The 10589-nt window shown below is 39.6% G+C and overlaps 1 protein-coding gene across 3 annotated transcripts in view; it reads right to left on the bottom strand.

Moving 5' to 3' along the window:
* The window catches only part of appbp2 (amyloid beta precursor protein binding protein 2), a 91735-nt gene that overhangs the window by 69017 nt on the left and 12129 nt on the right, over positions 1-10589 (bottom strand). The window lies entirely within an intron of this gene.

Here is a 10589-nt window from a genome sequence, read left to right as displayed (position 1 = left end):
TTTTGCTCATTAATTGATCTCAATAAACATATGTGAAAGTCAGTCTCTATTGCAAAGTTTAAAAAGGACAATCTAAAAAAAAAAGACTCCTCTATTTCCTATTCCTGAACACAAACCAGCTCGGAGCATATTTGGTTGACAGGTCTGGCTTGGGCAAGATGTAGTGGGTGGGAAGAGAAATTCAAATGATGTTCTAGAACAATGATGTTGCTTACAAACTACAATGCTTTTGTTTCAAACACCCTGATAAATAGGGGCATGGAAAAATCATTAGATTCTCACTAAGATGGAGCAACAACACCCTGTGCACATTTAGCTCTGCTTAGTCCCCGTCAACCCAAAGGGAAACTAAGGCTATTTGACAAGATTGCACTGAAAATTGCACCAACACAAATCTATATTATCTGTGGGATTTAATTGGAAAGTTTAAAAAAGGCAAAATATTTGCATGTATGTCAGATACCAAGTGACTCTAAAAAAACTCTTGGCCTGAATGAGTCCAAGAAATATTTTAATACCCAACTTTGAAACCTCTCACTGAAAATAAAAATGGATCTACCCAGAAGAAAATGAAGTCTACTTTTAAAGTCCCTGAATAATTAATTGGAATGCTTATTTTAATATTCCAGCAGTATTACTTAAAAAAAACTGCTGACAAAATAAGTACCTTTTTTTTTTAAAAAACGGGAAAGGTGGTCATTACAACAATGGGAATTTTATATCATGGCATTGAACTGTCTACACAAAATAACCCAAGCCAAAACTTTACAAATATTCATAATAAGTTAACAATTGTAAAAATACAGACAGTATTCAGTTGCTTAACAGGTAGGTCTGTAAACTATTTTAAACATTGCACAAATCTTCGCACAAACTTTGAGTATTTTAAACATTGCAAGTTTTATAATTCAATACTCTCTAAATCAGGGGCAATATCCCAAACAAAAGCAATGCACTTCAGAATTTATTTGCGAATTGATAAATGCACCATGTTAATTCTGAAAAATCTAATCTCACACATTTTATGCTAACGAGGTTCACTGAGCCGATGTCCTCTGTAACAATGCAAACATTTTCCTCGTACTGGAATGACGCAAGATGATTTGAAGAACTGAGTAGTTGAGGGGTTTCTAAGAGTGAAATATAGTTTAAATAGCTGATGGATCAGCCATCAGCTGTGGGATAAATACACCTGAACCTATTGTTACAGTAGCATAAGAGTTTGGTTGAAGTAGTAGCTTGGAGCACTTGAGGAGGTCAGGGTGAAAGCAGAGAGGCACACTACAGAAATATTTAAACAAGGAAACAAAGTTTAAATTTTCTGGCTTATAGAGTCAGAGGTTTACAGCATGGAAACAGACCCTTCAGCCCAACTTGTCCAATATCAGAAAGGACAGGGAGAATGGGCAAATGGAATTTGATATGGTATCAAATATGAATAGTAGATACTGGGAGAAACAACTGAAGTAACTTACAAAAACAATTTGTTTTTTGCACCTTTTTAAAATGCTTTTGGCATTACCATATTCAATTAAAATTTGACGAAAGCAAATTAAAACAATTGCTTTCTTTTAGTGAGCAATTAGGAAAATTAACATGCATCCCTTTGTGAGTGCTTCACAATGCACTAATTTGGTAATGCCATAAACATCTGAAGGAAAACATCAGCCAGAACAGTTTTCTTAAAGATGTAGGCAAATTGAAATACAAGCCTCATGAAAGTGTACTCCGAGCTCTGGCACAGTATAAGCAAGGCAACTGTCTGTGATTTCCACAGAAAGGTTGATATAAGTAGAACTCTACTTTTTCAGTGACCATAAATCATAAGCCTTGAAAATGAAGTTACAAAGTGTGTTAAATAATCTTTCTTCTGAAATGTAGTCATATTTTTGGACCAGGAGCAGTGTGGTATTTATCAACATTTCTATTAAGAAACTAAATTTTCAAATTTACTAAGCCAAAGAGCACTACTATTACTACATAAACATTATTACACTCAGCTGAGCTTTTACTTTCTTTTGCCCATTCTTCCTCAGCAATAGTGCTTAACTGCTAAAGAGTAAACCTCTCATTTTTTGAAAAGAAAATCCAGATAGAACATGGCAGTGCAAATTCCACACTGCTTCCTTGCCAGTAACATTTTAAACTCCATTGCGAGAAACAAGAGGAATAGGTCGTTCAGCACTTTGATCCTATATAGTTATTCAACATAATTAGACCCGACCTGCAACTCAGCTTACCAAGCTTCAATCCACATTTCTCAAGACTCCACTTATCTAAAAAAATCCAAACTCAGTCTTAACCATTTCCATTGACCCAGTAATTTTCCCATATACACTCATGCTTTTATCATTTTAAATTTATCAATTAGATCACTCCTCAATCTTTTAAACTCCATTGAATAGAAGTCTAGTTTTGTTACGATTCCAGGTGATGGTACAGCTGGACCAGTCAGATCGCTGAATGAAATCTGGCCAGATAGATAAGGTGTTATTAAAAAAATTAATGTAATGCACAGTTTCTTTAACAATTGAACAAAGTTTAATGCACAAAAACTGAAAAAAAAAGTCTAGGTACAGTCAGTTCTGCTATAACATGGTAGTTCCACTCTCATGCAATCCAGTGTTAAGAAAATTACATAATAGTAGCACCATTTAAACTAATGAGGCCAGAATCGCATTATAATCAATACACACTTCTAAAGATTCATGCTTTAGAAACAGTGCCCCCAATTCCATCGTGTTATAACAAATTCACATTAATGAAACGTGTGTTATTGCGGAACGACCTGTACAGGGGAAAAAAAAATGTAAAAACTTATACCTAGCAAAACAAAATTTTAATCTATGCCCCAAGGCCATTCCTTTACAGCATAGAGTCAGTCATACAGTGTGGGAACAGGCTCTTCAGCATGACTCGACCATGCCAACCAAGTTTCCTAAACTGAACTAGCCCTATTTACTGGTTTGGTCTACATCCCTTTAAACCTTTCCTGTGTATATACCGGTCACCAAAATTGGTAGTTTAATGAACAGTGAAGAAGGTTATCTAAGAGTACAACAGGATCATGATCAACTGGGCCAGTGGTTATAATTGTACCTGCCTCTCTCACTTCCTCCAAAAGCTCATTCCATATTAGCACCACAGTCTGTGGGAGATAGTTGCCCTTCAGGTCCCTTTTAAATCTTTCCCCTCACCTTAAACCTACACCCCTTAGTTTTCTCCCCTACTCAGGAGAAAGATCTTGGCTACACAATTTAGCTATATCCTCATGATTTTAGAGAGTAAAGAAAGGGGTTCAAGTCCCTGTGAGAAGTAGAATGAGAAAGGGGTTAAGGTCCCCTGGAAAAAAAAAGTTTGGATTTCTCTAGTGGCGAGACTTCAGGCTCCGGAGCATAAAATAAAGTTAGAAACCAGGAACTTCAAAGAAAAACATCTAAACAGAATTTGGTACTTGTTAAAGTTATCACCTTTGTCCCCCACACTTCCCCTTAGAAGTACATTTAGGACAACATGGCACCATTGGGAAAAGGAGGAGAAATTGGAGCCGGTTCCACTCGGATCCTGACAGTGAAGTATATTAACTAACGGGGAGGCTTTGTCCGGGTTTTTGTTGTGGGGGATCTCAGTTTCTGGGCTGTGAACTTAACTTCTTCTTCTGGGGGAAAGAGAGTGGCTTGGACTGCAGCGCCATGTGGTCCACTACAAGGACGCTCTCTTTTTAAGTGTAATTTCAATGAGAAGATGTGGAAAAAAAAAAAATCAAGAAATATTGAAATTAAGGTTGTACTAATACTTGGGTCAAAAAAGGAAGTTTCAATGTAAATTGTGCCATGCTGAGAGTGCTTGATATTTAAATATTTTGGTTTGTTAAAATCCTGGTTGAGAAAATTCTTTTAAGTAACTGTTTTCCCTTGTTTGAATCAGGATCTCAATTCAATGTGTTTTGTGTGCAGTGTATTAGGGCAGATTTTGTTTTTTCAGTTGAAGTTGTGCAGCATTAATCTAATCTTTTTAAAATTATCAAACTTGTAACCTTAAAGCAAATTCATTGAGCCCCCCATTTGTTTCAAATTCTACACCAGTCTTTAAACAAAATAATTGTGTCAGTGGTCATATTTTAATACAATACTCTCACCTGGCTAAAGTATCATTGCTGATCTCACAAAAAGGGGAGGAGATTTTAATTTTGATGTTTTGTTAAGATTTTAGAGAATATTAGAACTTGAAGCTGAGCTGTTTAAGTTCCTTCAATTATTGTTAAGACTTCATTGCCTCTCTTCATATTTAAATTCAAAGAACATTGATCTCTACCAAAGTTGCCACTGTAATTCCATTTTATTTGGGAAATTTCATTTGGAGAACATATTTTAATATATTCTGCATTTATTTCCCAGGAATATTTGAAATTTAAAACTGAACAATGGCTAAAGCACAGGAAACACTTTTTTGCTGTTCAAGATTTTTGAAATACTTTTCCTGACAGCTTTCACATTAGCCAAGTATTAATTTGTTAAAGGAAAATAACTTTCAACTAACCTGAATGAGGTCCCCGAAGTTTTATTTTAGGACCATTGATTGTTGTTTATAAATGACTGAATTGTTTAGGCAGTACAATTTATAAGTTTATGGACTGTATAGAACTTGGTAATATCAAAAATAGTGAACAGAATAACAGAATTCAAGAATTCAAAAAAAACGTTGAAATAGGTAGACACAATTTAGTGTAGTTAAATAGGTGACTGTCTTCATGCTGATACCCATCTTGGCAGGGAGTGAATGAGAGAGGAAATGCAAAGATACTTTCAGCAGCTAACTGTCTGTAGAGTTTCCCCACTCACAGGTAAAGCAAGCCTTCAGACCACCGCCCACCCCTCCACAACCTGATCCAACAGATTCAATAAGCTCTACAGTCACAAGCACAAAAAGTACAGAAGCTAACAAACGGTGAAGAGGAGGTCCTTATGCTTTTTGTCAGTGGCCTTACTTTGGACATGAAACCACATGAGCTTTACCTTCTCTTTTGATCATTTAAGGGATATGAAGGTTCACTAATCATGCTAACATCACAACAACCAGTTGACTTTGTTACATTTGACAGCAGAGTGGGAGCAGAAGCAGCAGAGAGTGCAGCGTTCACCTGGCTACCGTTGCAGCTGCAGCTGCTTCACACTCAGATGTGCCGGTATCCTACATCTGAAGCATCTCCGGAAGGATGGAAGTCTCGTCAGTTTTGTAAACTGCCCTTATTCAAGAATTCAGACTTCTCAGTGGAGTGATATACAAGACCAGACTGAATTTTGTTTTCAGGGTGGACTTTCCTGAAGGAGATTTTCGATAACTGGCTCATTTCCACTCAACTTGGAGGGGGTGGAGTGGTCACTAAGGACCATGGATTTAAGAACTTTACAGGTGAATTTTTTTCCATACGGGAGGATCCTGGATATTCTATTTACTGCAAGGACTAGTAATTTTTGTTGTTATAATCATTGCATGTTACGTGTCAATAATTTGCTTAAATACTGGTCGTCAGAGTCCTATGAAAGCTGTTAGTGTCATCTAGGTGGTAATCATGGAATGATAAAATGGTGGAATGAAATGTTAAAAGATTAAATTGTACTCTCTCTCTGGACATTAATGTAATGTTCAAGGGTTAATCTGTACTGTCTTTGGGTGGGGGCGACATTCATGCAGGAATGTAGATGACTCACTTCATTTGGGCAGCCATTTGCCACGACTCTCCTCCTATTATCAAATTAAACTCTCATTCAGTCCCTTCCATTCAGAAATGCTTTCATAGTTATACCCCGAAGCTAGGGCATATCACACCTACATTGTCTTGGGAAATCATGGAGTCAGGAAATCATTTGCATAACGATTCCCCAGGATTAGGGCATTTACATTATCTCACAGGATGACCTCATCCTACGATTGTACCTGGGGTATCATGTGGTTATGGAGTGGATGAGTGGCCAGAGTACCTGCAAGCATTACCAACTGACCTATATAAAAGGGGATGTGTTTCCTTTGTTAGACCATAAGACCATAAGACATAGGAGTGGAAGGAAGGCCATTCGGCTCATCAAGTCCACTCCGCCATTCAATCATGGCTGATGGGCATTTCAACTCCACTTACCCGCATTTTCCCCGTAGCCCTTAATTCCTTGTGACATCAAGAATTTATCAATCTCTGCCTTGAAGACATTTAGCGTCCCGGCCTCCACTGCACTCTGCGGCAATGAATTCCACAGGCCCACCACTCTCTGGCTGAAGAAATGTCTCCGCATTTCTGTTCTGAATTTACCCCCTCTAATTCTAAGGTTTTGTCCACGGGTCCTAGTCGCCTTGCCTAACGGAAACAATTTCCTAGCGTCCACACTTTCCAAGCCATGTATTATCGTGTAAGTTTCTATTAGATTTCCCTTAATCTTCTAAACTCCAATGAATAGAATCCCAGGATTCTCAGCCGTTCCTCGTATGTTAGACCTACCATTCCAGGGATCATCCATGTGAATCTCCTCTGGACAAGCTCCATGCCAGTATGTCCTTCCTGAGGTGTGGGGACCAAAACTGGACACAGTACTCCAAATGGGGCCTAACCAGAGCTTTATAAAGTCTCAGTAGCATAACGGTGCTTTTATATTCTAACCCTCTTGAGATAAATGACAACATTGCATTTGTTTTCTTAATCACGGACTCAACCTGTATGTTTACCTTTAGAGAATCCTCGACTAGCACTCCCAGATCCCTGTGTACTTTGGCTTTATGAATTTTCTCACCGTTTAGAAAGTAGTCCATGCTTGTATTCTTTTTTCCAAAGTGCAAGACTTCGCATTTGCTCACATTGAATTCTATCAGCCATTTCCTGGACCACTCTCCCAAACTGTCTAGATCCTTCTGCAGCCTCCCCACTTCCTCAGTACTACCTGCCTGTCCACCTAACTTCGTATCATCGGCAAACTTCGCTGGAATGCCCCCAGTCCCTTCATCCAGATCATTAATATATAATGTGAATAGCTACGGCCCCAATACTGAACCCTGCGGGACACCGCTTGTCACCGGCTGCCATTCCGAAAAAGAACCTTTTATCCCAACTCTCGGCCTTCTGTCAGACAGCCAATCCTCAATCCATACCAGTAGCTCACCTCGAACACCATGGGCCCTCACCTTGCTCAGCAGCCTCCCATGTGGCACCTATCAAAGGCTTTTTGGAAGTCTAGATAGACCACATCCACTGGGTTTCCTTGGTGACAACCTACTTGTCACCTCTTCAAAGAATTCCAACAGATTTGTCAGGCACGATCTCCCCTTACTAAATCAGTGTTGACTTGTTCTAATCCGACCCTGTTCTTCCAAGAATTTAGAAACCTCATCCTTAATGATGGATTCTAGAATTTCACCAACAACCGAGGTTAGGCTAATTGGCCTATAATTTTCCATCTTTTGTCTTGATCCTTTCTTGAACAAGGGGGTTACAACAGCGATCTTCCAATCATCCGGGACTTTCCCTGACTCGTGACTTTTGAAAGATCTCAACCAACGCCTCCGCTATTTCCTCAGCCACCTCCCTCAGAACTCTCGATGTACCCCATCGGGGCCAGGAGATTTATCAATTTTAAGACCTTTTAGCTTTTCTAGCACTTTCTCTTTTGTAATGGCAACCATACTCAACTCAGCCCCTGACTCCCTTTAATTGTTGGGATATTACTCATGTCTTCCACTGTGAAGACTGATGCAAAGTACTTATTAAGTTCCCCAGCTATTTCCTTATCTCCCATCACTAGGCTTCCAGCATCAGTTTGAAGTGGCCCAATGTCTACTTTTGCCTGTCATTTGTTATGTATTGAAAGAAACTTTTACTATCATTTCTAATATTACTGGCTAGCCTACCTTCATATTTGATCCTCTCCTTCCTTATTTCTCTCTTTGTTATCCTCTGTTTGTTTTTGTAGCCTTCCCAATCTTCTCTGATTTCCCATTGCTCTTGGCCACTTTATAGGATCTCTCTTCTTTAATGCATTTCTTGAATTCCTTTGTCAGCCATGGCTGTCTAATCCCTCCCCGGATAATCTTTCCTTTCTTGGGGATGAACCTCTGTACAGTGTCCTCAATTATACCCACAAACTCCTGCCATTTTTGCTCTACTGTCTTCCCTGCTAGGCTCTGCTTCCAGTCTATTTTCATCAGTTCCTCTCTCATGCCCTCATAATTACCTTTATTAACTGTAACACCGTTACATCCGATTTTGCCTTCTCTCTTTCAAACTGCAGACTGAACTCTACCATATTATGATCGCTGCTTCCTAAGTGTTCCCTTACTTTAAGATTTTTTATAAAGTCTGGTTCATTACATAGCATTAGGTCCAGAATAGCCTGCTCCTTTGTGGGCTCCATGACAAGCTGTTCCAAAAAGCCATCCTGTAAGCATTCCATGAATTCCCTTTCTTTGGATCCACTGGCAACATTATTTACCCAGTCCACCTGCATATTGAAGTCTCCCATGATCACCGTGACCTTGCCTTTCTGACATGCCTTCTCTATTTCCCGGTACATGTTGCGCCCCTGGTCCTGACCACTGTTAGGAGGTCTGTACATAACTCCCACTATGGTTTTTTTGCCTTTGTGGTTCCTCAATTCCACTCACACAGACTCCACATCATCCGACGCTATGTCATTCAGTGCCATAGATTTAATTTTGTTCTTAACTAACAAGGCAACCCCGCCCCCTCTGCCCGCCTCCCTGTCTTTTCGATAAGTTGAAAATCCTTGGATGTTTAACTGCCAGTCCTGACCCTCCTGCATCCACGTCTCTGTGATGCCTACCACATCATAATCATTCACGATGATCTGTGCCGTTAGTTCATCTGCTTTGTTACGAATGCTACGAGCATTCAGGTAAAGTGCCTTAATGCTAACTTTCTTATCATTAGAGGTATTGTCAGTTTCTGCAGGGGCCGAGAAGGGAACTTGATTTGTTAGAATGGATTGACAAGCATATCCCATGTATTGGTTAAGTCTAAAAGGACGTCAGATGGGAGAGAAACAAGAGATGGAAGTTCAGAGCAGAATGGAGGTAGTTTTTGTTTGTGAAAGGGTAAGATGAAGAGCTGAATGGATGCTCCCGAACTTGGTGACAGAAATCCATGAATTCTTTACATTTGTTAAAAAGGCAGAGAGTGTGAAAGGGACTTAAAGATACAGGTGATGGAGGAAAAATGCTGGCTTATCTTTGCTCTCTGGGAATATTGACATTTGACAATTTTAGAATTGGGCCCAGTAGAGCGCTTTGAATACAGTCAGACTTGATTGATGGCTAAGTTGGTTACAGTTTACTAACAATTATTCAAATTTATTTGTTCGGAAAGACTGAACTTTAAGGTAAACAAAAATAATTACAACATTGAAAGCACTTTGAATGCTTTGGACATTCAGATGAAGTAACAGCATAAATTAAAATAAATAGTTTTTTGATCCAATCACCACGTATGGATGTGGCTACATTTGTAACGAGGGATACATAGCATTGTGAAAAGACAGGTGAGTGGAAATGGAGGAGAGTGGTCCATGTTAAAAGGACAACACGGACATTAGTGAGAAAGGATCTTGGCTCAGGAAATTAAACAGGTAGGGGGGGGAATTAGTGAAAAGGTCAGAAAACATTGGAAATAGTTTTTGGGCCCTTAAGCAACAGTCACCCCATTGGACAAAGCCTTCAGCAAAAGTAATCCAAGTTTCTAACAGAAGTAATGCAGTTATTGTTGGGGGAGGGGGCTGGCAGAGGGCTATAATCTTTAGTCTGGACAAAAATTTGGCAAGGATAGTTTGGAGGTTGAGTCTGAAATGCTTTTACAATATTTTCTAGAATTATGCATTATGATTCAACTTGGGATAAAGCTGTTTTAGACCTAGTATTGTACAATGAAGCAGGGTTGATCAGTAATCTAATATGACCAACTTTTCCATTGATCTGCTGTCTTGAACAAGAATCTCCAACTCAAAGCCGGATGCATAGGTATGAGGATGGAGCTGGTTGAAGTTGGTTGGGTAAATTGATTAAAAGGGATGGAGGTAAATGAGCAGTGGAAAATATTTAAAGAAACTATTCTGGACTTCAACCACATGATCTTGAACATCTATGGGAGGAGACACTCACTAGGCACTGACTTTCTGGATTTAGTCAGAAAAACTCTGAAGTGGGCGGCACAGTAGCACAGTGGTTAGCACTGCTGCTTCACAGCGCCAGAGACCCGGGTTCAATTCCCGCCTCAGGCAACTGACTGTGTGGAGTTTGCACATTCTCCCCGTGTCTGCGTGGGTTTCCTCCAGGTGCTCCGGTTTCCTCCCACAATCAAAAAAAAAATGTGCAGGTTAGGTGAATTGGCCATGCTAAATTGCCCGTAGCATTAGGTGAAGGGGTAAATGTAGGAGAATGGGTCTGGGTGGGTTACGCTTCGGCGGGTCGGTGTGGACTTGTGGGGCCGAAGGGCCTGTTTCCACACTGTAAGTAATCTAATCTAATCTAATATTGGAAGTCATAAAATGTCCCAAGTTATCCTTCCTTTTTGCTGCATTCCCAGTCTGCCTCAAGTT

This window comes from Chiloscyllium plagiosum, unplaced genomic scaffold (assembly GCF_037043375.1).
Source record: "Chiloscyllium plagiosum isolate Xiang-an unplaced genomic scaffold, Cpla_swu_hap1 HiC_scaffold_31, whole genome shotgun sequence".
Lineage (NCBI taxonomy): Eukaryota > Metazoa > Chordata > Chondrichthyes > Orectolobiformes > Hemiscylliidae > Chiloscyllium > Chiloscyllium plagiosum.
This window is presented reverse-complemented; position numbering and strand designations above follow the sequence as displayed.